Here is a 27574-nt window from a genome sequence, read left to right as displayed (position 1 = left end):
TCTAAATTTTTCGGTGGAAGATAGAAAAAGCAATACCATACTTGTGAATATTTTCCCGGAAGATAAAAAGTTCTAGTTCAATTTACAATTTTCTCAACGAAGTGAAGAAAAGTTCAAGTTCTCTACTGAATTTTACCAAAGAACACACTTCAATTCTATTTTCTCCAGAGAAAATAAAAATATTCCACTTCAGTTTTAAGTTCCACAATGAAATAAAGAAATTTAAAGTTCTATTCTAAATTTTTAGATGAAAGATAGAAAAAGTAATACTATGATTGTGATTATTTTACATGAAGATCAAAAGTTTCACTTTATTTATAATTTTTCTTAAATTCAGTTCTGATTTTTCTCAAAGAGATGAAAAATTTAAAGTTCTGTTCCAAATTTTTCATAGAAGATAGAAAAAGTTATACATTGATTGTGAATATTCAACATGAAGATACGGAACTTCACTTTAATTCTGAACTTTCTCAAAGAAGTGCAAAATGTTCAAGTTCTCTTCTGAATTTTCTTAAAGAAGAGAAAAAAGTTAGCTCAATTCTGAATTTTACCAATGAAAATGAAAAAACCTTCCATTTCAGTTCATAATTTCTCAAAGACATAAAAAATTTTAAGTTCAGTTCTAAATTTTTCTGTAGAAGATAGGAAAAGTTATACTATGATTGTGATTATTTTCCAGTGAAGATAAAAAGTTTCACTTTAATTCTAATTTTCTTAAATTCAGTTCCGATTTTTGCAGAGATGAAAAATTTAAAGTTCTGTTCCAAATTTTTCATAGAAGATAGAAAAAGTTATACATTGATTTTGAATCTTCGACATGAAGATAAGGTGCAACACTTTAATTCTGAGTTTTCTCGAAGAAGTGCAAAATGTTCAAGTTCTATTCTTAATTTTATTACATAATATAAAATATTTAATTCACTTCTTAAGGTTAACAATGGAAATTAAAAAAGTTCCTACTTCATTACTTGATTTATCAAAGACAAAAGACATTAGAAGCTCTCTTCTAATTTTTCCATTATAATAAAAAAGGTTCCCCTTCAGTTCTGGTTTTTTCTCAGAGATGAATAATTTAAATTTCTATTCTAATTTAAAATTAAATTTTAGCTCCTTTGTCTTATGGATTTACCCCTCAAATTTTAAAATTAGAAAATGAGTGACTCCTTCTATTATTAAAGACAATCTTTCAAACTCGTTCATCTAACCTCCAACACAATAGGTTAGGTATAAATAAATATTAATAAACAAAAAGAAACATTTCTACAGGTTTAAGTTAGGTTAGGTTAGGTTAGCTTATCATGAGCGCTCATGATAAGTTAACCTAACCTTTTCTGGCGAGTATGGTTAGGTTAGGTTAGGCTAGATTAAGTTAGGGTAGATTAGGTTTGATTAGTGTTCCTTGGTAAAATTCCGAAGAGAACTTGAACTTTTTTATCTTCTGTGAAAAATTTGGAACAGTATTTTAAATTTTTCATCTCTTCGAGACAGATCTGAACTAAAGTGGAAAATTTTTATATTATTCGGAAAAATAGAAATGATCAATGACTAATTTCTTTTTCATTGAGAAAATTCAGAAGAGAACTTGAACTTTCCTTGACTTCGTTGAGAAAATTTTAAATTGAACTAGAACTTTTTATCTTCCGTGAAAATATTCACAAGTTTGGTATTACTTTTTCTATCTTCCACCGAAAAATTTAGAATTGAACTTCAAATTTCTTTATGTCTTTGTGAAATAAATAACTTAAGTGGAAGATTTTTATTTTCTCTGGAGAAATTAGAATTGAATGTGTTCTATGGTAAAATTCAGTAGAGAACTTGAACTTTTCTTCACTTCGTTGAGAAAATTTTAAATTGAACTAGAACTTTTTATCTTCCGTGAAAATATTCACAAGTATCTTCCATGAAAATATTCACAAGTATGGTATTACTTTTTCTATCTTCCACCGAAAAATTTAGAATTGAACTTTAAATTTCTTTATGTCTTTGTGAAATAAAAAACTTAAGTGGAAGATTTTAATTTTATCTGGATAAATTAGAATTAAATTGTGTTCTTTGGTAAAATTCAGTAGAGAACTTGAACTTTTCTTCACTTCGTTGAGAAAATTTGGTGAACTTAAAAATGACGTGTAAGCTTCACCTACGAAATACTAAGAAACTTTAGCTCAGAAAAGCCTGAAATAGCAAACTACTCATCCAAAACTAGAAGTTTCAGACAACAAAAACCTATGAGGGGGTAAGAATCCTAGCTCTGAAAAGTCCAAAATTCAAACTACACATCCCAAATTATAATTTTCTGACAGCACACACCTATGAAATGTTAAGAAATCTAGCTCAGAAAAGTCAAAAATAGCAAACCACTCATTCCCAAATCATAGGTTTCAGTCAACACACGCCTATGAAATTCTAAGAAATCCATCTCAGAAAAGTCAAAAATAGCAAAACACTAATCCCAAAAAACAGGTTTCAGACACCACACACCAACGAAAGACTAAGAAATCTGGTTATGAAAAGTCGGAAATAGCAAATTGCATACCTCAAATCATAAGTTTCAGACAACACACACCTATAAAATACTAAGAGACCTTAGCTCAGAAAAGCCTGAAATAGCAAACTATTCATCCCAAACTATAGGTTTCAGACAACAAACACCTATGAGGGACTAAGAATCCTAGCTCTGAAAAGTCTAAAAAGCAAACTACAAATCCCAAATCATAATTTTCTGACAGCACACCCCTATGAAAGGCTAAGAAACCTAGCTCTGAAAAGTCCAAAAAGCAAACTACAAATCCCAAATCATAGGTTTCAGACAACACACACCAACGAAAGACTAAGAGCCTTATATCCCAAATCATAGGTTTCAGTCAACACACACCAACGAAAGACTAAGAAATCTAACTGAGAAAACCCCGAAATAGTAATTTACATATCCCAAATCATAATTTTCTGACAACATTTACCTACGAAATACTATGAAACCTTAGCTCAGAAAGGCCTGAAATAGCAAATTAGACACCTCAAGTCATAAGTTTCAGACAACACACACCTACGAAATACTAAGAAACCATAGCTCAGAAAAGCCTGAAATAGCAAACTACTCATCCCAAACTATAGGTTTCAGACAACAAACACATATGAGGGAATAAGAATCCTAGCTCTTAAAAGTCCAAATAGCATAACTAAAAATCCCAAATAATATGTTTCAGACAACACACACCAACGAAAGACTAAGAAATCTAGCTTAGAAAAGCCCGAAATAGTAATTTACATATCCCAAATCATAAGTTTCAGTCAACACAAAGGCTAAGAAATCCAGCTCTGAAAAGTCCAAAAGCAAACTACTCATCCCAAACTATAGGTTTCAGACAACAAACACCTATGAAAGGCTAAGAAATCTAGCTCAGAAAAGTCAAAAATAGTAATTTACATATCCCAAATCATAATTTTCTGACAACACACACCTATGAAAGGCTAAGAAACCTAGCTCAGAAAAGTCAAAAATAGCAAACTACTCATCCCAAACTATAGGTTTCAGACAACAGACACCTATGATGGACTAAGAAATCTAGCTCAGAAAAGCCCTAAATAGTAATTTACATATCCCATATCATAATATTCTGACAACATTCACCTACGATATACTAGGAAAGCCTAGCTCATAAAAGTCTGAAATAGCAAACTACTCATCCCAAACTAGAAGTTTCAGACAACAAACACCTATGAGAGACTAAGAATCCTAGCTGTGAAAAGTCCAAATAGCAAACTACACATCCCAAATCATAATTTTCTGACAACACACACCTATGAAAGGCTAAGAAATCCAGCCAAAAAAAGTCAAAAGTAGCAATCCACCCATCCCAAATCATAGGTTTCAGACAACACATACGTATGAAAGACTAAGAAATCCAACTCAGAAAAGTCAAAAGTAGCAATCAACCCATCCCAAATCATAGGTTTCAGACAACACACACCTATGAAAGACTAAGAAATCCAAGTCAGAAAAGTCAAAAATAGCAACCCATACACCTCAAATCATAGGTTTCAGACAAAATACATCAACAAAAGACGGGGCCCGGGGAACCTTGGGGGACCGGGGGGTTCCTTCGGGTTTGGGGTTTGGGGATCGGAGCCCTTTGGGTCGGGGTGGGGCGATTGGGGCCCTTTGGGGTTGGGGTAGAGGACCTCACGACACTGTTCAAATAGAACTTGCTTACTATAACGACCACACTCAAAACCTCTTCTAAAACCTTTTCTAAAATCATCTTTTAAAATGTCTCTAACTGTTTCGCCGAAATAATTCCCTAAAATGGTTTTGCCCAAATAATCCCTAAACGTAATCTCAGCGTGTTCCTTTTGTTTTTGGCATCTCTGTGCTTTCACATTTCAAATTTCTAGGAAACCCTTTCCTACGTTAATCTCTTCATCTCATAAATGTTCCTAGCTACACTATTAAGGTTTCGTTAGAATCTCAATTTATCTCTCCGACTTAAAGCTCAGTGAAGCCGTATTTAAAAATAGAATTTCTATCTCTTTAGACTCCCACATAATTTTATTGAATAATTACAACAACATCAATAATACAGAGCATGTACAATTAGCAATACTGTTTATTGTCTTCAATATGTTTCACCAATGCACTTAAAGCACATTGAAGTCTATTCACATGTGCTATATCAACTTTAGCGGCAAAACATAATTGATCCTCCATTTTAAATTTGCTGAAGGATATCAAATATCTTGCATATACTGCATCCCATTCCAGACAAAGACGTGATCCTTTCGTGATTTCCACCGCAATGTTTGGTGCTCTTTTATTATCATCATTAACTCCATTATCAGCTTCTAATAGGGTAAACAGTCTACTCATCGCCATCAACACAAATATATATCCGAATGAGTAAAGTTAAGCTGATCTTCTTCTCACTTCTTTGAATTCTATTCAAAGACTGATAGAAATTTAGCAAAAAACCCTTTCCTTATAGTCCCTCCGCCACTAATATGTAACCAGCCCTCTGATGGGCTGAGATAGGAGATGTAACCGACTCGCTGATTGGCTGAGAAGGAAACACGTGATCTAACTATTTCCTGGAAACTCATAACATTCGCGTTGAGCATGTACATTCTCACTGTTAAAAACCATAAAACATACATAAATTGCTGTTGACATCCATAAAAATGAGAAAGTTCCTGTTTTTTCATTCTCACTAACAAAACCATAACATAGACATGAATTGATTTTGACATCCATAAATTTGAGAAAGTTTCTGTTTTTTCATTCTTACTGACAACTAACAATAAAGCATACATAAATTGTTGTTGGCATCCATAAATGTAAGAAAGTTCCTGTTTTTTATTCTCACTGACAACGAACCATAAAACAGACATGAATTGCTGTTGACATCCATAAAAACATCAAATAAATTGACCAGCACACATAACCATCCAAGAAAACATCATTAAATGTGAGAAAATTCATGTTTTTTCAAGTGAGAAAAATTCTGTTTTTCCATTCTCACTGACAACGAACAGACATAAAAACATGCATAAATTATGTAAAAAAGTTGTAGGTGGCAGCAGGGATGCCCCGTGGGAGTCAATAAGGCCTTTCTACTTATATAAGGTTTTTAAAGAAGGCACTGTCGTAGAAACTTCAAAAAAAGCTCATTCAATTGGAAATTCAAAGGGCTAGCGCACTTTTTAATAGTCGAAAGTGATTGGAGGGTAACTAGCTCTCCCCCCCCCCATACCCATCATTCCACCAAACAAATCCAATAAAAATTTTGAGATAGCCATTTTGTTCAGCGTAGTTGATTTCCAGATAGCAAATATATTTTTGAGGAGGTCACTCCCCCAAAACCCTCAAGGCAAGCATTATAAGTTATGCCCTGGGGGCATAAGGTTTTTATTGAAATCTTTGTCGTATAAACTTGAAAAAGGGGCTCGTTCGATTTTAAATTCAAAGGCCTAGTACCCTTTTTAATTGTATAAAGTACTTTAAGGGCAAACAGCCCCCGTCTTATGCCCATCTTTTACCCAAAAACGTCCAATAAAAATTTTTAGACATCATGTATATTTCACCTAGCTAAAAGTTTTGGAAATTAGGTCTGTAAGGATGAAAACTCCTCCCCCCCAGCCCTCAGGGCAAGGATTGTAAATTATGCCCTGTGGGCATATAAAGTTTTTTATTGAAAGCGTTGGCGTAGAAACTTCAAAAGGGCTCATTCAGTTGGAAATTGAAAGGGCTAGTGCCTTTTTTAATAGTTAAAAGTGACTGGATAGTGACTAACGCCCCTCTCACGCCCACCATTTTCCCAAACATATCGAATTAAAATTTTGAGATGTCTATTTTGTTCAACGTAGTTGAAAGTTCTGGAAATTAGGTCTTTTAGGATGATAACCCCCCTCAGAGCCCTCAGTGCAAGGGTTGTAAGTAATGCCCTGGGGGCATATAAGGTTTATATAGAAATTTGTTGCATAAATCATAGGCAGCGTGATCGCGCTGCCTAAGTAAAGAACGGGGACACTCGAGAACTAGACAAGAAACGGGGACTAAGTAAAGAGGAGGTCACTCCCCCACAACCCTCAGGGCAAGGGTTTTAAGTTATGTCCTGGGGGCATAATGAACGATGTTTGCACAATGTATTATTTATTAATTTTAACCTTTAAAGTAGGGCACTTCGTATCGAAGAGGTTGTCGTAGAAACTTGGAAAAGGGCTCATTCAATTGGAAATTGGAGTGGCTTGTGCCCTTTTTAATAGTCGAAAGTGATTGGAAGGCGACTAACACCCCTTCAACGCCCACCATTTCCCGAAACACATCCAATCAAAATTTTGAGATACCGTTTTTGTTCAGCGTAGTTGATTCCCATATAGAAATTATGTTTTTGAGAACAGTCCCCCACAGCCCTTAGGGCAAGGGTTGTAAGTTATGCCCTGGGGACATATACGGCTTTTTATAGATGGCGTTGTCGCATAAAGTTCAAAAAGGCTCATTCGATTGGAAATTCAAAGGGCTAGTGCCCTTTTTAATAGTCAAAAGTGATTAGAGGGCAACTAACCCGCCTCTCATGTCCACCTTTTTCCCAAACACACCTAATCAGAACTGAGATAGCCATTTTGTTCAACGTAGTTTTAAGTTCTGGAAATTAGGTCTTTGAGGATGACAACACCCCCACAGCCCTCAGGGCAAGGGTTGTAAATTATGCCCAGGGGGCATATAAGGTTTTTATATAACGCGTTGTCGTAGAAACTTCAAAAAGGGTTCATTCGATTGGAAATTGAAATGGCTAGTGCTCTTTTTAGTAGTTGAAAGTGATTGAAAAGCAACTAACACCCCTTCCACTCCCACCATTTCTCCAAACACACCCAATGAAGATTTTGAGATAGCCAATTTGTTCCACGATTTCAAAGTTCAGGAAATTATACCTTTGAGCAGGACACTCCCCCACAGTCTTCAGGGCAAGGGTTGTAAGTTATGCTCTGGGGGTATATAAGGTTTTTATTGAAATCTTTGTCTTAGAAACTTGAAAAAGGGCTCATTCCATTGGAAATTCAAAGGGCTAGTGCCGTTTTTAAAATTCGAAAAGGATTGGAAGGTAACTAATCCCCTCTCACGCCCATCTTTTCTCCCAACACATCCAATCAATATTTTAGATAGGCACTTTATCTAACGTAGTTGAAAGTTTTGGAAATTAGGTCTTTAAGGATGACAATCCCTCCCCCCACAGCCCTCAGGGCAAGGGTTGTAAGTTATGTCCCGGGGCATATAAAATTTTTATTGTAAGCGTAGAAACTTCAAAAGGGCTCATTCAATTGGAAATTGAAAGGGCTAGTGCGTTTTTTAATAGTTGAAAGTGATTGGAGAGCGAATAACGCCCCTCTTAAGCCCACCATTTTCCCAAACACATCGAATTAAAATTTTTAGATATCCACTTATTTCAACATAGTTGAAAGTTCTCGAAATTAGGTCTTTTAGGATTATAGCCCCTTCATATCCCTCAGTGAAAGAGTTGCAACTTGAGCCCTGGGGGCATATAAAGTTTATATAGAAAGTCGTTATAGAAATTTCAAAAAGGGCTCATTTGATTGGAAAGGTAAATTGCCCTTTTTAATAGTCGAAAATGAGTGGAGAGTAATTAACCCCCCTCTCTTACGCCCACCATTTCCCCAAAAACATTCAATCAAAGTTAAGAGATAGCCATTTTGTTCAACGTAGTTGAAAGTTCTGGAAATTATGTATTTAAGGATGACAAACCCCCAAGAGCCCCAAGGGCAAAGGTTGTAAGTTCTGCCTTGGGGGTATATAAGGTTTTTTATAGATAGAGTTGTCGTAAAACTTCTAAAGCGGCTCATTCAATTTGAAATTGAGAGAGCTAGTGCCCTTTGTAATAGTCGAAAGTTATTGGGGGGTGTTGGAACCCTTGGTCCCAGTTTTGTCAGATAAATGTCCCTCCCCGTTTCATTTCTTTGGGCCCCTTAATTATTTTCCTTCTTTAAGTAATAAATATTAATTTTCCTATTATTTTCTTTGACGCCATTTTGGGTCCTCTTAACTGCGTACGTGCTTAAAAGACCACGAGGGAAAAATTGCGCAGTTAGGGAGATTGGCCAGTAAATTAGTAGTCCTGGGATTGGCTGGAAAGAGTCTTTACCACCCCTAGTAACCCCACCGCGTGCTGCGGCTAGCGGGCTGAGAGGAAAAGTCCATTTTTTAGTGAGTTCATTTTATAACGCGTGACTGTGAATATAGTAAGCCTTTTCTATGTACTCTTTTTAACTTTTCAGCTTAGGTCGAAACTAAAGAGTTAATTAGAAAATCTTATCGGTAAACTTTGGCTTTAAATGTGGCCATAGACCATCCGATCACGTTAGTATAAAGGAGCCGTTGGAGTAACCGCGGAAATCCCACTAATTTGGGGCCCAAGAGGGATCGTCCCCCTCCAGTAAGTGGCATAGCAACTCTTTGCGCCATTTTTGCCTTTAAAAGTGGTGACCCCGCACAGTAAACCTCCAATAAGTGGTGGCAGCGATTTAAGGTCCTATCAGTAAATCTGATAATCAAAAGAAGTCCGCGCTTTCGAAAAGACAGGGTAATTTAGCCTACAAAAATAGCCTATTGTAGTTACAGAGGCTATATATAAAAATCGTAAGGAGAAAATTTTTATCTGAGCTGTGCCTAGTCGGGTAATGATAGGAATAAAATTTAATAATCAATAAATCACGCGAACAATTAATTTGTGAGAAAAGAGGGGCTGAGCCACCCACAGATAATCGACAAATTAAAAGAAAATAATTAAAATTAAGAATGGACAAAATTAAAAAGACAGAAATAGACCATAAAAATAATATTACAACATTATGTTATTATGGAGATAAGCACCAATGCCCGTCTGCTTGGGTAAGAATAGAAATTGCAAAGAAGGACGGTACGGTCCAGGCAAAAACGATAAAAGTAGGCTTAGTATTTACTCTAGCAGTGGATGTTTTAGTAGGAGAAGACTTTGGAGATATCGGAAATCTTCTAGCGTTAGAAGCGACTTCTTTAACAGAGGAAAAATTACAAAATGACACTACGACGGAAGACTATGCTACTTCAATGACAAGGCGGGGAGGTGGACCGGCCCATAAAACAAATTAGGGAGCTGTGCCACCCTGTCGGAAAAACGAAATACTGGATACTCGGGTTCAAAATGTTGATAATCCACAAAAAGGGGATGCGGAAGTAATAAGACCACATAATATTGAAAATAAGACACGCGAAATTGATTTTTCAGGAAAATTTGCAAATAATAGAAAACTTGAGAACACTTTTAATGAATATGAGACGCTAACAAGTACAGGACAAAATGAAACGCTGATTGTACCAGAGAATAAGGAGACAAAATTTATCGTACGCGCTTTTCCTTGGAAAATTCGAGAAATTTTTATAGAATATGAAAAACCAAATGTCGGAGCACAGTTCCCATTTGATGATGAGATAATTGATTCTGCGGTAAGAATAAAGAAAACTAAAAGAGAGAAAAAAGATATTAAACGGAGATACAATGAAGAAATGCAGTCAAGGATGGACACTCGAGTCCAATTCAGATTTCATGACGATTTATTTAATGCTACTACAAAACAACAGAAAACTAAGAGAGATAAAAGAGATATTAAACGGAGCTACAATGAAATTATTCAGTCAAAGATAGTGGACACTGGAGTCCAAATTAGATATAACCGTGATTTATTATTTTGCGCGAATGACAAAATTGAGAAAAGTAGAGACGAAAAGAGGAATGTAAAGAAGAGACACAATTTGGTGATTTAGTCTGTAGTGGAGAAAAATAAAAAAATGTTTGATGGGCTTTGCCTTGAAAACATAGATAATAAAGGGGGAATAGAGGTCAAAGACCCATGGGGAATAAAAGAAGATGGTTACAAAAGAGAGATGAATGACCTACAACAGGTTGGGGGAAAGTTGAGAGATATTGAATGTCGAGTCGGATTGAAAAAACTTGGAAAGGAATCTAATATTGGTCTGATCAACTCAAAAGAGGGTTTGTTCCTTTATGAGGGGGAGGAATCCCTTGGGGAAGATCCCCTGCGGGAAGTTGCAAAAGATAGCCATTTTTCTCAATGCACAACTGGCGGACAAGTTGTGATCCCTTTACCGAGATTTTGCCTTTCTGATCTGAAGTCCATGGGGGATACTCTCTCTCAGTCACTTTATAATTCACACAAACCGTTGTCCAGCGACCCTAGTCAGAGCTGTTATTCTTCATGGGAACCAACAATTATTTTCGGCAAATTGTATTCAGTTGGAGATGTATCCAAAGTTTATTTTCAATTAGCATCAACGTATATTCTTCAGTTAATTATCCCAGGAGAGGGAAACCAAAAAAAAGCGATTCATGGTTCGCTCAGATTTTTACTTCATTTTCCTGAACCCTTATCGTTTTCACAGGCCTATGTATTTTTGGCCTTAGACTATTTGAAATTATGACAAGGGGCAATTTATTTTTTTATCGAGATTTGGGGTCGTTTCCACAGATGGAAATTAAGAGGCTAGTGCAGCCAATTTGTAACGATGGCTGGCATCATCACATGTGCCAGAAATTGATTTTCTGCTCCTCTCAAATGTAAATTCATGAGAGCACGACAATTGTTGTTTTTTATTATCCTGTGCACAATCAATTTCTACGAGTCCCGAAGGCGACATCCTGAAATTATTTCCAACGAAAGAGGACGAGGAACTACTGAAAGATGAAGAAAACTTCATAGTACCCTACACTACTCGGCAGGGCAGAAACCCTCGCATGGCAGGAGCTCTCAGGAAGAAATGAACCTGGAAGACCTGGAAGACCAGAGGAAGATAAAAAGTAAATTTAGTATTTATTTTAATTTGACATTGTGTTTGAATTTCCAGCAAATCCAACGGGGATGTGGGCCATTTATCTTAGGAGGAAGGTGTTGGAACCCTTGGTCCCAGTTTTGTCTGATAAATGTCCCTCCCAGATTCATTTCTTTTGGCCCCTTAATTATTTTCCTTCTTTAAGTAATAAATATTAATTTTCCTATTATTTTTTGACGCCATTTTGGGTCCTTTTAACTGCGTACGTGCTTAAAAGACCACGAGGGAAAAATTGCGCAGTTAGGGAGACTGGCCAGTAAATTAGTAGTCCTGGGATTGGCTGGAAAGAGTCTTTACCACCCCTAGTAACCCCACCGCGTGCTGCGGCTAGCGGGCTGAGAGGAAAAGTCCATTTTTTAGTTAGTTCATTTTGTAACGCGTGACTGTGAATGTAGTAAGCCTTTTCTATGTACTCTTTTTAACTTTTCAGCTTAGGTCAAAACTAAAGAATTAATTAGAAAATCTTATCGGTAAACTTTGGCTTTAAATGTGGCCATAGACCATCTGATCACGTTAGTATAAAGGAACCGTTGGAGTAACCGCGGAAATCCCACTAATTTGGGGCCCAAGAGGGATCGTCCCCCTCCAGAAAGTGGCATAGCAACTCTTTGCGCCATTTTTGCCTTTAAAAGTGGTGACCCCGCACAATAAACCTCCAATAGGGGGTAACTAACCCCCCTCTCACGCTCACCATTCCTCCAAACATCCAATCAAAATTTTCAGATAGCCATCTTGTTCAACGTAGTAGAAAGTTCAGGAAATTAAGTCTTTGAGAATGACAGCCCCCCCCCCAGCATTCAGGGCAAGGGTTGTAAGTTATGCCTTGGGGGCATATAAGATTTTTAGTGAAAGTTTTGTCGTAGATACTTCAAAATGGCTCATTTGATTGGAAATTGAAAGGGCTAGGGCCATTTTTAATATTTGAAAGTGATTGAAGAGCGACTACCACCCCTCTCACGCCCACCATTTCCCCAAACCAATCCAATCAAAATTTTGAGATAGCCATTTTGTTTAACGCAGTTGAAAGCTCTGGAAATTTGGTCTTAGAAGAACTTGAACTTTTCTTCACTTCGTTGAGAAAATTTTAAATTGAACTAGAACTTTTTATCTTCCGTGAAAATATTCACAAGTATGGTATTACTTTTTCTTGTTTCCACCGAAAAATTTAGAATTGAACTTTAAATTTCTTTATGTCTTTGTGAAATAAAGAACTGAAGAGGAAGATTTTTATTTTCTCTGGTGAAATTAGAATTGAATTGTGTTCTTTGGTAAAATTCAGTAGAGAACTTGAACTTTTCTTCACTTCGTTGAGAAAATTGTAAATTGAACTAGAACTTTTTATCTTCCGGGAAAATATTCACAAGTATGGTATTACTTTTTCTATCTTCCACCGAAAAATTTAGAATTGAACTTTAAATTTCTTTATGTCTTTGTGAAATAAAGAACTCAAGTGGAAGATTGTCATTTTCTCTGGAGAAATTAGAATTGAGTTGTGTTCTTTGGTAAAATTCCGAAGAGAACTTGAACTTTTTTATCTTCAGTGAAAAATTTGGAACAGTATTTAAAATTTTTCATCTCTTTGAGAAAATATTCACAGGTATGGTATTACTTTTTCTATCTTCCGCCGAAAAATTTAGAATTGAACTTTAAATTTCTTTATGTCTTTGTGAAATATAGAACTGAAGTGGAAGATTTTTATTTTCTCTGGTGAAATTAGAATTGAATTGTGTTCTTTGGTAAAATTCAGAAGAGAACTTGAATTTTTCTTCACTTCGTTGAGAAAATTTTAAATTTAACTATAACTTTGTAACATCCGTGAAAATATTCAAATGTATTGTATTTCTTTTTCTTTGTTCCACCGAAAAATTTAGAATTGAACTTAAAATTTCTTTATGTCTTTGTGAAATAAAGAACTTAAGTGGAAGATTTTGATTTTCTCTGGTGAAATTAGAATTGAATTGTGTTCTTTGGTAAAATTCAGAAGAGAACTTGAATTTTTCTTCACTTCGTTGAGAAAATTTTAAATGAACTAGAAATTTTTATCTTCCGGGAAAATATTCACGAGTATAGTATTACTTTTTCTATCTTCCACCGAAAAATTTTGAATTGAACTCTAAATTTCTTTATGTCTTTGTGAAATAAAGAACTGAAGTGGAAGATTTTTGTTTTCCCTGGAGAAATTAGAATTGAATTATGTTCTTTGGTAAAATTCCGAAGAGAACTTGAACTTTTTTATCTTCTGTGAAAATTTGGAACAGTATTTTCAATTTTTCATCTCTTCGAGAAAATATTCACAAGTATGGTATTACTTTTTCTATCTTCCACCGAAAAATTTAGAATTGAACTTTAAATTTCTTTATGTCTTTGTAAAATAAAGAACTTAAGTGGAAGATTTTTGTTTTCTCTGGAGAAATTAGAATTGAATTGTGTTCTTTGGTAAAATTCAGAAGAGAACTTGAACTTTTCTTCACTTAGTTGATAAAATTTTAAATTGAACTAGAACTTTTTATCTTCCGAGAAAATATTCACAAGTTTGGTATTACTTTTTCTTTCTTCCACCTTAAAATTTGGAATTGAACTTTAAATTTCTTTGTCTTTGTGTAATAAAGAACTGAAGTGGAAGATTTTTATTTTCTTTGGTGAAATTAGAATTGAATTGTGTTCTTTGGTAAAATTCCGAAGAGAACTTGAACTTTTTTATCTTCTATGAAAAATTTGGAACAGTATTTTAAATTTTTCATCTCTTTGAGACAGATCTGAACTAAAGTGGAAAATTTTTATATTATTCGGAAAAATAGAAATGATCAATGACTAATTTCTTTTTCATTGAGAAAATTCAGAAGAGAACTTGAACTTTCCTTGACTTCGTTGAGAAAATTTTAAATTGAACTAGAACTTTTTATCTTCCGTGAAAATATTCACAATTATGGTATTACTTTTTCTATCTTCCAACGAAAAATTTAGAATTGAACTTTAAATTTATTTATGTAATTGTGAAATAAAGAACTTAAGTGGAAGATTTTTATTTTCTCTGGAGAAATTAGAATTGAATGTTTTCTATGGTAAAATTCAGTAGAGAACTTGAACTTTTCTTCACTTCGTTGAGAAAATTTTAAATTAAACTAGAACTTTTTATCTTCCGTGAAAATATTCACAAGTATCTTCCATGAAAATATTCACAAGTATGGTATTACTTTTTCTATCTTCCACCGAAAAATTTAGAATTGAACTTTAAATTTCTTTTATGTCTTTGTGAAATAAAAAACTTAGGTGAAAGATTTTTATTTTCTCTGGATAAATTAGAATTGAATTGTGTTCTTTGGTAAAATTCAGTAGAGAACTTGAACTTTTCTTCACTTCGTTGAGAAAATTTGGTGAACTTAAAACTGACGTGGAAGCTTCACCTACGAAATACTAAGAAACCTTGGCTCAGAAAAGCCTGAAATAGCCAACTACTCATCCCAAACTAGAAGTTTCAGGCGACAAACACCTATGAGGGACTAAGAATCCTAGCTCTGAGAAGTTCAAAAAGGAAACTACACCTCCTAAATCATAGTTTTATGAAAGCACACACCTATGAAATGTTAAGAAATCTAGCTCAGAAAAGTCAAAAATAGCAAACCACTCATTCCCAAATCATAGGTTTCAGTCAACACACACCTACGAAAGGCTAAGAAATCCAGGTCAGAAAAGTCAAAAAATCGCAACCCACACATCCCACATCATAGGTTTCAGACACCACACACCTACGAAAGACTAAGAAATCTGGTTATGAAAAGTCGAAAATAGCAAATTGCATACCTCAAATCATAAGTTTCAGACAACACACACCTATAAAATACTAAGAGACCTTAGCTCATAAAAGCCTGAAATAGCAAACTACTCATCCCAAACTAGTGGTTTCAGACAACAAACACCTATGAGGGACTAAGAATCCTAGCTCTGAAAAGTCCAAAAAGGAAACTACACCTCCTAAATCATAATTTTATGAAAGCACACACCTATGAAATGTTAAGAAATCTAGCTCAGAAAAGTCAAAAATAGCAAACCACTCATTCCCAAATCATGGGTTTCAGTCAAAACACACCTACGAAAGGCTAAGAAATCCAGCTCAGAAAAGTCAAAAAATAGCAATCCACACAACCCAAATCATAGGTTTCAGACACCACACACCTACGAAAGACTAAGAAATCTGGTTATGAAAAGGCGGAAATAGCAAATTGCATACCTCAAATCATAAGTTTCAGACAACACACACCTATGAAATACTAAGAAACCTTAGCTCAGAAAAGCCTGAAATAGCAAACTATTCATCCCAAACTATAGGTTTCATCCCATTCCAGACAAAGACGTGATCCTTTCGTGATTTCCACCGCAATGTTTGGTGCTCTTGTATTATTATCATCAACTCCACTATCAACTTCTAATAGGGTAAACATTTTACTTATCGACATCAACACAAATATATATCCAAAAGAGTAAAGTTAAACTGTTCTTCTTCTCACTTCTTTGAATTCTATTCTAAGACTGATAAAAACTTAGCAAAAAACCCTTTCCATAAATTCCCCCCACCGCTAATATGTAACCAGCCCTCTGATTGGCTGAGTAAGGAGATGTAACCGACTCATTGATTGGCTGAGAAGGAATCACGGGATCTAACTTTTTCCTGGAAACTCATAACATTCGCGTTGAGCATGTACATTCTCACTGATAAAAACCATAAAACAGACATAAATTGCTGTTGAAATCCATAAATGTGAGAAAGTTCCTGTTTTTTCATTCTCACTGACAAAAACCATAAAACAGACATGAATTGCTGTTGACATCCATAAATTTGAGAAAGTTCCTGTTTTTTCATTCTCACTGACAAAGAACCATAAAACAGACATAAATTGTTGTTGACATCCATAAATGTGAGAAAGTTCCTTTTTTTTCATTCTCACTGACAACGAACCATAAAACAGACATAAATTGCTGTTGACATCCATGAAAAACATCAAATAAATTGACCAACACAAATAACCGTCCAATAAAACATCCATCAATGTGAGAAAATTCCTGTTTTTTCAAGTGAGAAAAATTCTGTTTTTCCATTCTCACTGACAACGAACAGACATAAAAACATGCATAAATTATGTAAAAAAGTTGTAGGTGGCAGCAGGGATGCCCCGTCGGAGTCAATAAGGCCTTTCTACTCATATAAGGTTTTTAAAGAAGGCAATGTCGTAGAAACTTCAAAAAAAGCTCATTCAATTGGAAATTCAAAGGGCTAGCGCACTTTTTAATAGTCGAAAGTGATTGGAGGGTAACTAGCCCTCCCCCCTATACCCATCATTCCCCCAAACACATCCCATAAAAATTTTGAGATAGCCATTTTGTTCAGCGTAGTTGATTTTCAGATAGAAAATATATTTTTGAGGAGGTCACTCCCCCAAAACCCTCAAGGCAAGGATTATAAGTTATGCCCTGGGGGCATAAGGTTTTTATTGAAATCTTTGTCGTATAAACTTGAAAAAGGGGCTCATTCGATTGGAAATTCAAAGGGCTAATGCCCTTTTTAATAGTCGAAAGTGATTTGAGGGCAACTAGCCCTCCCTCTCACGCCCACCTTTTCCCCAAACACATCCAATCAAAATTTTTAGATAGCGATTATATTCAACGTAGCTGAAAGTTTTGGAAATTAGGTCTTTAAGGATTAAAACCCCCCCCCCCACAGCCCTCAGGGCAAGGATTGTAAATTATGCCCTGTGGGCATATAAAGTTTTTTATTGAAAGCGTTGGCGTAGAAACTTCAAAAGGGCTCATTCAGTTGGAAATTGAAAGGGCTAGTGCCTTTTTTAATAGTTAAAAGTGACTGGATAGTGACTAACGCCCCTCTCACGCCCACCATTTTCCCAAACATATCGAATTAAAATTTTGAGATGTCTATTTTGTTCAACGTAGTTGAAAGTTCTGGAAATTAGGGCTTTTAGGATGATAACCCCCCTCAGAGCCCTGATTGCAAGGGTTGTAAGTTATGCCCTGGGGGCATATAAGGTTTATATAGAAAGTTGTTGTATAATTCATAGGCAGCGTGTTCGCACTGCCTAAGTAAAGAACGGGGACACTCGAGAACTAGACAAGAAACGGGGACTAAGTAAAGAGGAGGTCACTCCCCCACAACCCTCAGGGCAAGGGTTTTAAGTTATGTCCTTGGGGCATATATGAACAATGTTGGCACAATGTATTATTTATTAATTTTAACCTTTAAAGCAGGGCACTTCGTATCGAATAAGTTGTCGTACAAACTTTGAAAAGGGCTCATTCAATTGGAAATTGGAAGGGCTTGTGCCCTTTTTAATAGTCAAAAGTGATTGGAAGGCGACTAACACACCTTCAACGCCCACCATTTCCCAAGACACATCCAATCAACATTTTGAGATACACATTTTGTTCAGCGTAGTTGATTTCCAGATAGAAATTATGCTTTTGAGGAGAGTCCCCCACAGCCCTTAGGGCAAGGGTTGTATATTATGCCCTGGGGACATACACGGCTTTTATAGAAGGCGTTGTCGTAGAAATTTTAAAAAGGCTCATTCGATTGGAAATTCAAAGGGCTAGTGCCCTTTTTAATAGTCAAAAGTGATTGGAGGGTAACTAACCCACCTGTCACGCCCACCTTTTTCCCAAACACACCTAATCAGAACTTTGAGATAGCCATTTTGTTCAACGTAGTTTTAAGTTCTGGAAATTCGGTCTTTGAGGATGACAACAGCCCTCAGGGCAAGGGTTGTAAATTATGCCCAGGGGACATATAAGGTTTTTATATAACGCGTTGTCGTAGAAACTTCAAAAAGGGTTCATTCGATTGGAAATTGAAATGGCTAGTGCTCTTTTTAGTAGTTGAAAGTGATTGAAAAGCAACTAACACCCCTTCCACTCCCACCATTTCTCCAAACACACCCAATGAAGATTTTGAGATAGCCAATTTGTTCCACGATTTCAAAGTTCAGGAAATTATACCTTTGAGCAGGACACTCCCCCCACAGTCTTCAGGGAAAGAGTTGTAGGTTCTGCCCTGGGGGTATATCAGGTTTTTATTTAAAGTTGCGCTGTAAAAACTTGAAAGAGGGCTCATTGGACTTGAAATTCAAAGGACTAGTGCCCTTTTTGAAAGTTAAAAATGATTGGAATACAAATAACCCCCCTCTCACACCCACCTTTCCGCCAAACACATCCAATCAATATTTTAGATAGGCACTTTATCTAACGTAGTTGAAAGTTTTGGAAATTAGGTCTTTAAGGATGACAATCCCTCCCCCCAGAGCCCTCAGGGCAAGGGTTGTAAGTTATGTCCCGGGGCATATAAAATTTTTATTGTAAGCGTAGAAACTTCAAAAGGGCTCATTCAATTGGAAATTGAAAGGGCTAGTGCCTTTTTTAATAGTTGAAAGTGATTGGAGAGCGAATAACGCTCCTCTGACGCCCAACATTTCCCCAAACACACCCAATCAAAACTTTGAGATATCCATTTTGTTCAATATAGTTGAAAGTTCTTGAAATTAGGTCTTTTAGGATGATAAACCCCTCAGAGCCCTCAGTGCAAGGGTTATAAGTTATGCCCTGGGGGCATATCAGGTTTATATAGAAAGTCGTTTTAGAAATTTCAAAAAGGGCTCATTTGATTGGAAAGGTAAATTGCCCTTTTTAATAGTCGAAAGTGAATGGAGAGTAATTAACCCCCTTCTTCGCCCAGCACTCCCCCAAAAACATTCAATCAAAGTTTAGACATAACCATTTTGTTCAACTTAGTTGGAAGTTCCGGAAAGTATGTATTTAAGCATGACAAACCCCCCAGAGCCCCCAAGACAATGGTTGTAAGTTCTATCCTGGGGGCATATAAGGTTCTTTATAGATAGAGTTGTCGTAAAACTTCTAAAGCGGCTCATTCAATTTGAAATTGAGAGAGCTAGTGCCCTTTGTAATAGTCGAAAGTTATTGGGGGGTGTTGGAACCCTTGGTCCCAGTTTTGTCAGATAAATTTCCCTCCCAGATTCATTTCTTTGGGCCCCTTAATTATTTTCCTTCTTTAAGTAATAAATATTAATTTTCCTATTATTTCCTTTGACGCCATTCTGGGTCTTCTTAACTGCGTACGTGCTTAAAAGACCACGAGGGAAAAATTGCGCAGTTAGGGAGATTGGCCAGTAAATGAGTAGTCCTGGGATTGGCTGGAAAGAGTCTTTACCACCCCTAGTAACCCCACCGCGTGCTGCGGCTAGCGGGCTGAGAGGAAAAGTCCATTTTTTAGTGAGTTCATTTTATAACGCGTGACTGTGAATATAGTAAGCCTTTTCTATGTACTCTTTTTAACTTTTCAGCTTAGGTCGAAACTAAAGAGTTAATTAGAAAACCTTATCGGTAAACTTTGGCTTTAAATGTGGCCATAGACCACCCGATCACGTTAGTATAAAGGAACCGTTGGAGTAACCGCGGAAATCCCACTAATTTGGGGCCCAAGAGGGATCGTCCCCCTTCAGTAAGTGGCATAGCGACTCTTTGCGCCATTTTTGCCTTTAAAAGTGGTGACCCCGCACAGTAAACCTCCAATAAGTGGTGGCAGCGATTTAAGGTCCTATCAGTAAATCTGATAATTAAAAGAAGTCCGCGCGTTCGAAGAGACAGTTTAATTTAGCCTAAAAAAATATACTATTGTCGTTATAGATCCTATATATAAAAATCGTAAGACGAAATTTTTTATCTGAGCTATGCCTAGTCGGGTAATGATAGGAATAAAATGTAATAATCAATAAATCCCGTGAACACTTAACTTGTGAGACAAGGGAGGCTGAGCCACCCACAGATAATCGAAAAATTAAAAGAAAATAATTTTTCACCAAAGGATAAAAAGAGACATTGATAAAAGAGTTTTCATTGGAATGAAAGACGTTAAATAAACCTTAAAATAATGGCGGACAAACAAAGAATTCAGACAAGATCTACCTCGGTAAAACAAAAATCAGATTCAGACACACAATTGTATGCAACTCCCGCTGGAAATACCCTAAGAAAAACACCATCAGATAGAACCATATATCACTCAACAGATGAAATAGAAATTTCTGAGACATGTGAAGAGGATATCTTCAAGCCAAAATCAGTAATAGAGCGATCCCCGGTACGAACCAGAGAAGAAGAGAAAAGTCTAAAACAAGTGCAGAAAGAATTACAAACAGATAGAGAAATCCAAACAAAAGAAACAGTGGCGATAATACATGAGGAAAAATTATTACAAGAAAGAACGGGTATAACAAAATAACCTCACCATTCAATGAATTTACGACCCCTAGGGGAGTTGCGGGGAGAAGAGAATATCAGAATATGATGAGTCTCATACTACGATTAAATAGACGAGTACAGACGATATAGTACTACTGGGCAACTTATAATTATTATTGTTATTTAGCAGTAACTCATTATATAAAAGCATGAATATAACAAAAAGAGTAAGAAACGTTGGTTAATTTACCGCGATATTACATTTATCCGAGAACGAAAAGAGGATGTCTAGAGAGAGCAAAGAGGAAAAGAAAGAATAGCTAGAGAAAAAAAGGAAGAGGCTGATAGGATAGCCAGGGAAAAAAAGGAGGAGGCAGACAGAGAGGAAAGAAAATACATAATGGAAATGATTGCAGGGAGAAATTACCAAGAGCCTCAGAAATCGTCTACAATAGAAATAATGCAGGCAGTAAATCTTCAACCAATGAAAGAAAATGAAGATTTACATTTATACATATACAATTTTAAAAAAACGTCAGAATTAAGCGGATTACCGAGAGAAAATTGGGTGACAAGAATACAACCCCTCCTTAACTACAAAGCACAACTTGCATATAAAGTATTACCAATGAAATACTCAAAAGATTTTGAAAGGCTAAAACAAGCCATTTTTGAAAAATTTCAACTCTTCCCCGAGCACTTTCAAAGAAGGTTTAGAAGCGAAAGAAAACGAGACAACGAAACATTAAAAGAATTCGGGTACAAACTGAAAGATATGTGTTTGAAATGGCTAGAGTTAGAAAATTATAGAATGTATGAAGACCCGGAAGAGATAAAAGAAAAATTGACGGAAGTGGTAAATAAAAAAGTAATGGAACAATTTTTAGAAAATACCCACAGAGAATTGAAAATATATTTGAAAGAAAAGAACCCCAAAAAAAGCGAAGAAATGGCGGAAATGGCAAATAGGTGGACCGAAATAAGAGAGGAATTTGAGGAGACAGACACATTTCAATATAGGGAATATAACAAAAATAGGCACTACAACACAGCGCAAGGAGAACTAACTTGCTATAACTGTGGTACCAAGGGGCATTTTACAAGAAACTGCCCCAGTTAACATGACCAAAAACCCCATAAAACGACAGCCTGGGCCATGACCCATAATAAGGAAAAAAATTACGCATTTGCAGAGTCGCATAAAATATACGGAAAGTTGAACGGAAAATTGACCGAAATGGTAATTGACTGAGGGAGTGAGCAAACTATTGTGCGAATGGACATAATTAAAAAGACGGAAATAGACCATAAAAATAATATTACAACATTATGTTATTATGGAGATAAGCACCAATGCCCGTCTGCTTGGGTAAGAATAGAAATTGCAAAGAAGGACGGTACGGTCCAGACAAAAACGATAAAAGTAGGCTTAGTATTTACTCTAGCAGTGGATGTTTTAGTAGGAGGAGACTTTGGAGATATCGGAAATCTCCTAGCTTTAGAAGCAACTTCTTTAACAGAGGACAAATTACAAAATTACACTACGACGGAATACTATGCTACTTCAATGACAAGGCAGGGAGGTGGACCGGCCCATAAAACATATTAGGGAGCTGTACCACCCTGTCCGAAAAACGAAATACTGGATACTCGGGTTCAAAATGTTGATAATCCACAAAAAGGGGATGCGGAAGTAATAAGACCACATAATATTGAAAATAAGACGCGCGAAATTGATTTTTCAGGAAAATTTGCAAATAATAGAAAACTTGAGAATACTTTTAACGAATATGAGACGCTAACAAGTACAGGACAAAATGAAACGCTGATTGTACCAGAGAATAAGGAGACAAAATTTATCGTACGCGCTTTTCCTCGGAAAATTCGAGAAATTTTTGTAGAATATGAAAAACCAAATGTCGGAGTACAGTTCCCATTTGATGATGAAATAATTGTTTCTGCGGTAAGAATAAAGAAGACTAAAAGAGAGAAAAAAGATATTAAACGGAGATACAATGAAGAAATACAGTCAAGGATGGACACTGAAGTCCAATTCAGATTTCATGACGATTTATTTAATGCTACTACAAAACAAAAGAAAACTAAGAGAGAGAAAAGAGATATTGAACGGAGCTACAATGAAATTATTCAGTCAAAGATAGTGGACACTGGAGTCCAAATTAGATATAACCGTGATTTATTATTTTGCGCGAATGACAAAATTGAGAAAAGTAGAGACGAAAAGAGGAATGTAAAGAAGAGACAAAATTTGAAGAGTCAGCCTGTAGTGGCGAAAAATAAAAAAATGTTGGATGGGCTTTGCCTTGAAAACATAGATAATAAGGGGGAAAAAGAGGTCAAAGACCCATGGGGAATAAAAGAAGATGGTTACAAAAGAGAGATGAATGGCCTGCAACGGGTTGGGGGAAAGTTGGGAAATATTGAATGCTGATTCGGAGTGAAAAAACTTGGAAAGGAATCTAATATTGGTCTGATCAACTCAATAGAGGGTTTGTACCTTTATGAGGGGGAGGAATCCCTTGGGGAAGATCCCCCGCGGGAAGTTGCAAAAGATAGCCCTTTTACCAAATGCACAACTGGCGGACAAGTTGTGATCCCTTTACCGAGATTTTGCTTTTCTGATCTGATGTCCATGGGGGATACTCTCTCCTAGTCACTTCATACTTCGCCCAAACCGTTGTACAGCGATCCTATTCGGAGCTGTTACTCTTTATGGAAACCAACAATTATTTTCAGCAAATTGCATTCAGGGGGAGATGTATCCAAATTCTATTTTCAATTAGCATCAACGTGTATTTATCAGTTAATTATCCCGGGGGAGGGAAACCAAAAAAAAGAGATTCATGGTTCGCTCAGATTTTTACTTCCTTTTCCTAAACCCTTATCGTTTTCACAGGCCTGTGTATTTTTGGCCTTAGACTATTTGAAATTATACCAAGGGGCAATTTATTTTTTTATCGAGATTTGGGGTTGTTTCCACAGATGGAAATTAAGAGGCTAGTGCAGCCAATTTGTCACAATGGCTGGCATCATCACATGTGCCACAAATTGATTCTCTGCTCCTCTCAAATGTGAATTCGTGAGAGTAAGACAATTGTTGTTTTATATTATGCTGTGCACAATCAATTTCTACGAGTCCCGAAGGCGACATCCTGCAATTATTTCCAACGAAGGAGGAAGAGGAACTGCTGAAAGATGAGGAAAACTTCATAGTACCCTATACTACTCGGCAGGGCAGAAACCCTCGCATGGCAGGAACTCTCAGGAAGAAATGAACCTGGAAGACCGGGAAGACCAGAGGAAGATAAAAATGAAATTTAGTGTTTATTTTAATTTGACAATGTGTTTGAATTTCTAGCCAATCCAACGGGGATTTGGGCAATTTATCTTAGGGGGGAGGTGTTGGAACCCTTGGTCCCTGTTTTGTCAGATAAATGTCATTCCACGATTCATTTCTTTCGTCCCTTTCAATATTGTTCTTCCTTTAGTAATAAATATTAATTTTCTTATTATTTTTTTTGACGCCATTTTGGGTCCTCTTAACTGCGTACGTGCTTAAAAGACCACGAGGGAAAAATTGCGCAGTTAGGGAGATTGGCCAGTAAATTAGTAGTCCTGGGATTGGCTGCAAAGAGTCTTTACCACCCCTAGTAACCCCACCGCGGGCTGCGGCTAGCGGGCTGAGAGGAAAAGTCCATTTTTTAGTTAGTTCATTTTATAACGCGTGACTGTGAATGTAGTAAGCCTTTTCTATGTACTCTTTTTAACTTTTCAGCTTAGGTCGAAACTAAAGAATTAATTAGAAAATCTTATCGGTAAACTTTGGCTTTAAATGTGGCCATAGACCATCTGATCACGTTAGTATAAAGGAACCGTTGGAGTAACCGCGGAAATCCCACTAATATGGGGCCCAAGAGGGATCGTCCCCCTCCAGTAAGTGGCATAGCAACTCTTTGCGCCATTTTTGCCTTTAAAAGTGGTGACCCCGCACAGTAAACCTCCAATAGGGGGTAACTAACCCCCCTCTCACGCTCACCATTCCTCCAAACATCCAATCAAAATTTTCAGATAGCCATCTTGTTCAACGTAGTAGAAAGTTCAGGAAATTAAGTCTTTGAGACTGACAGCCCCCCCCCCTGCATTCAGGGCAAGGGTTGTAAGTTATGCCTTGGGGGCATATAAGATTTTTATTGAAAGTTTTGTCGTAGAAACTTCAAAAGGGCTCATTTGATTGGAATTTGAAAGGGCTAGGGCCATTTTTAATAGTTGAAAGTGATTGGAGAGCGACTACCGCCCCTCTCACACCCACTATTTCTCCAAACACATCCAATCAAAATTTTGAGATAGCCATTTAGTTTAAAGTAGTTGAAAGCTCTGGAAATTTGGTCTTATAAGATAACAACCACCCTAACAGACCTTAAGTTAAGGGTTGTAATTTATGCCCTGGGGGCATATAAGGTGTTTATAGAAAGCGTTGTCGTGTCCAAAAGGGCTCATTCGATTGGAAATTGAAAGGCCTAGTGCTCTTTTTAATAGTCGAAAGTTATTGGCAGGCTTGACAAATTTATAGTAGAGATCGATGTGGGTATAATGTATTATTTTTTGTTGTTGTTTAGACCAGGGCACTTCGTATCAAAGGAGTTGTCGTGGGAACTTTGAAAAGGGCTTATTAAATTGAAAATAGAAAGGGCTGATGCCCTTTTTAAGAGTCGAAAGTGATGGAGGGCAGCTAATCCCCCTTCCACTCCTACCCTCCCACCCCCACCCTCCCATTCGCCCATTATGTTTAAAAACTAAATGTTGCCTTAAGATTAAATCAAAATGCACTGTGATAATGCTAATTCCCAATAAGGCATCTTAGCAGTATCCCAAGAACGACTGAGGGTATTATATTCAAACTTTTGGGGCTACTTCTGCTCTTAAAATTTAGCCAAATCAAAATAGCGTAAGTCTATCCAAGCTATCAAAGAAAGTAAACAGATTTTTTTGCGAATGGTATCAAGTTTTCCATTTCAGATCAACTAGAGGAGGTATGAAACTAAATTAAACAGTACCATTTGTGTCCAGATTTATAAAAGGGTGTACGTTGTTAAAAATTGCTGAAAATTTTTCTCCAGTATTGAAATAGCAGGCCAAGCTATAAAGTCTTAAAAAAACGAAAAGATTTAAAGTATTATTTTCTTTTTCACTAAAAAGACTATGTCATTATAAAACGAACAAAAATTAATTAAAAAAACTTTTTCCACAAAATAAGTTTTTCAAAGAAAAGTAAAGAACTCCATTTAACAAACATGAGCAAAAATAAAATCAAATAATCTACCAAGTGTGAAACTACCACTAATCAGCATCGATAAATAAACGAAACCAAAAAGAAACATAAATTACAATAATTAACCGAGTCAAACTCAAAGCGAGCAGAAATTAACATACGTTGGGCGCAAAACCCCTATGCCTTCCCAAGCCCAGAACAAAATTTGCACTTTACTGAAAAATACAAATGAATGTGCATTGTCAGTTTAATATACATATACTGAAATTTAGTAATTAAAATGTTAATATTATTTGATTTATTAAAGTTATAAAAGTAAAAATTTTTTTATTTTTTCAGTAAAGTGTAAATTTTGTTCTGGTCTTGGGAAGGCATAGGGGTTTTGCGCCCAACTTATGTTTATTTCTGCTCGTTTTGAGTTTGACTCGGTTAATTGTTGTATTTTCTGTTCGTTTTGGGTTTCATTTATCAATTAATGCTGTTTTGTGGCAGTTTCACTATTGGTAGATTATTTGATTTTAGTTTTGCTCATTTTTGGTTAAATGAAGTTCTTTACTTTTCTTTGAGAAACTTATTTTGTGGAAAAAGTTTTTTTATTTAATCTGAAAAAAAGGAGCAATTCACAAGGATTTTGCGGACGACTTATTGAAATTTATTGACGACATTTATTGAAATTTGACAGCCGATTATTGACCTCTGAATAAGTTCATTGGCCAGCACCCAGGGTGAGGGGCTTATCTTTAGTTATTTTAGGGAAATTTAGAACCACTTTGAATTGCAAGACCATGGTCTTGAAAACATTTGTTGAAGGAGCTTTTGTAATTTATATACTATATTGATAATTTGGAAAATATTTTTGGGATTGATCGTTCCTACGGGAATACATTAATAGTCTAAATTATCATATCTAGATGGTATTTGACACTTTTTTCAAAGCGGTATTTATGACTTTCCCACTAAACGTAATATGTTCAATCGATTGTTTCAATCAGCTTTCCTGTGTCTTATTCGGTTTTCGTACAATTTGGTGTTTTTTTCCAAAATGCATTAAGATTGTGTCTGTCTACATTGAAGGACAGGAACAACTAGACCCCACACAAGCAACTGTTTATAAAATTTAGGCAGTATAACATGCCAGCTTTTGGACTACCTCCCCCCCCCCTCCACACACACACACACCAAAAAATCTTCTTTTTAATTTTCACTGAACTTCCTTTTCTGTTATTTGTATAACATTCGTCCATATGAAAAACTTATCGGAGATAAGCTAATCATTTAAGTTGGATGCCAAACATAAAAGGGAACGTAGATAAATGAGTTGCAATTTAATAGCGCACCATCACCATGAGTGTCAGCAGATATAACACGGAAATGCTTTTGGTAGTGGGAAGCGAAGTTTTCAATATCTTTCATATCGCTTTTTTCATAGTTCGCCTAGTTTCCTGTTTCTTCTGTAGGTTTTAGCTCCTCTATGTTATCAAAGGGTTGGGAGAAACCCCAATTTATAAAACTTGAAATAGATACTTATAAGCAAGCATAAGAGGTATCACAAACATTTTGAACAAAATTTTACGAGTTTAACCAACAATGTACACGTATTGTCGCAAACTGGCAAGAGTGCAGGGAAAGGCCTTTCT

The 27574-nt window shown here is 36.2% G+C and overlaps 1 protein-coding gene across 1 annotated transcript in view; it reads right to left on the bottom strand.

The window, feature by feature from the left end:
* LOC148944577 (phosphoenolpyruvate carboxykinase [GTP]-like) overlaps nt 1-27574 on the bottom strand; it is a 69411-nt gene that overhangs the window by 29903 nt on the left and 11934 nt on the right. The window lies entirely within an intron of this gene.

This window comes from Artemia sp. Qi Xiang Cuo, chromosome 14 (genome assembly GCF_049724085.1).
Source record: "Artemia sp. Qi Xiang Cuo chromosome 14, ASM4972408v1, whole genome shotgun sequence".
NCBI classification, from domain to species: Eukaryota; Metazoa; Arthropoda; class Branchiopoda; order Anostraca; family Artemiidae; genus Artemia; species Artemia sp. Qi Xiang Cuo.
Note: the sequence above shows the minus strand (reverse complement) of the source record. Positions and strands in the feature narration are given on the sequence as shown.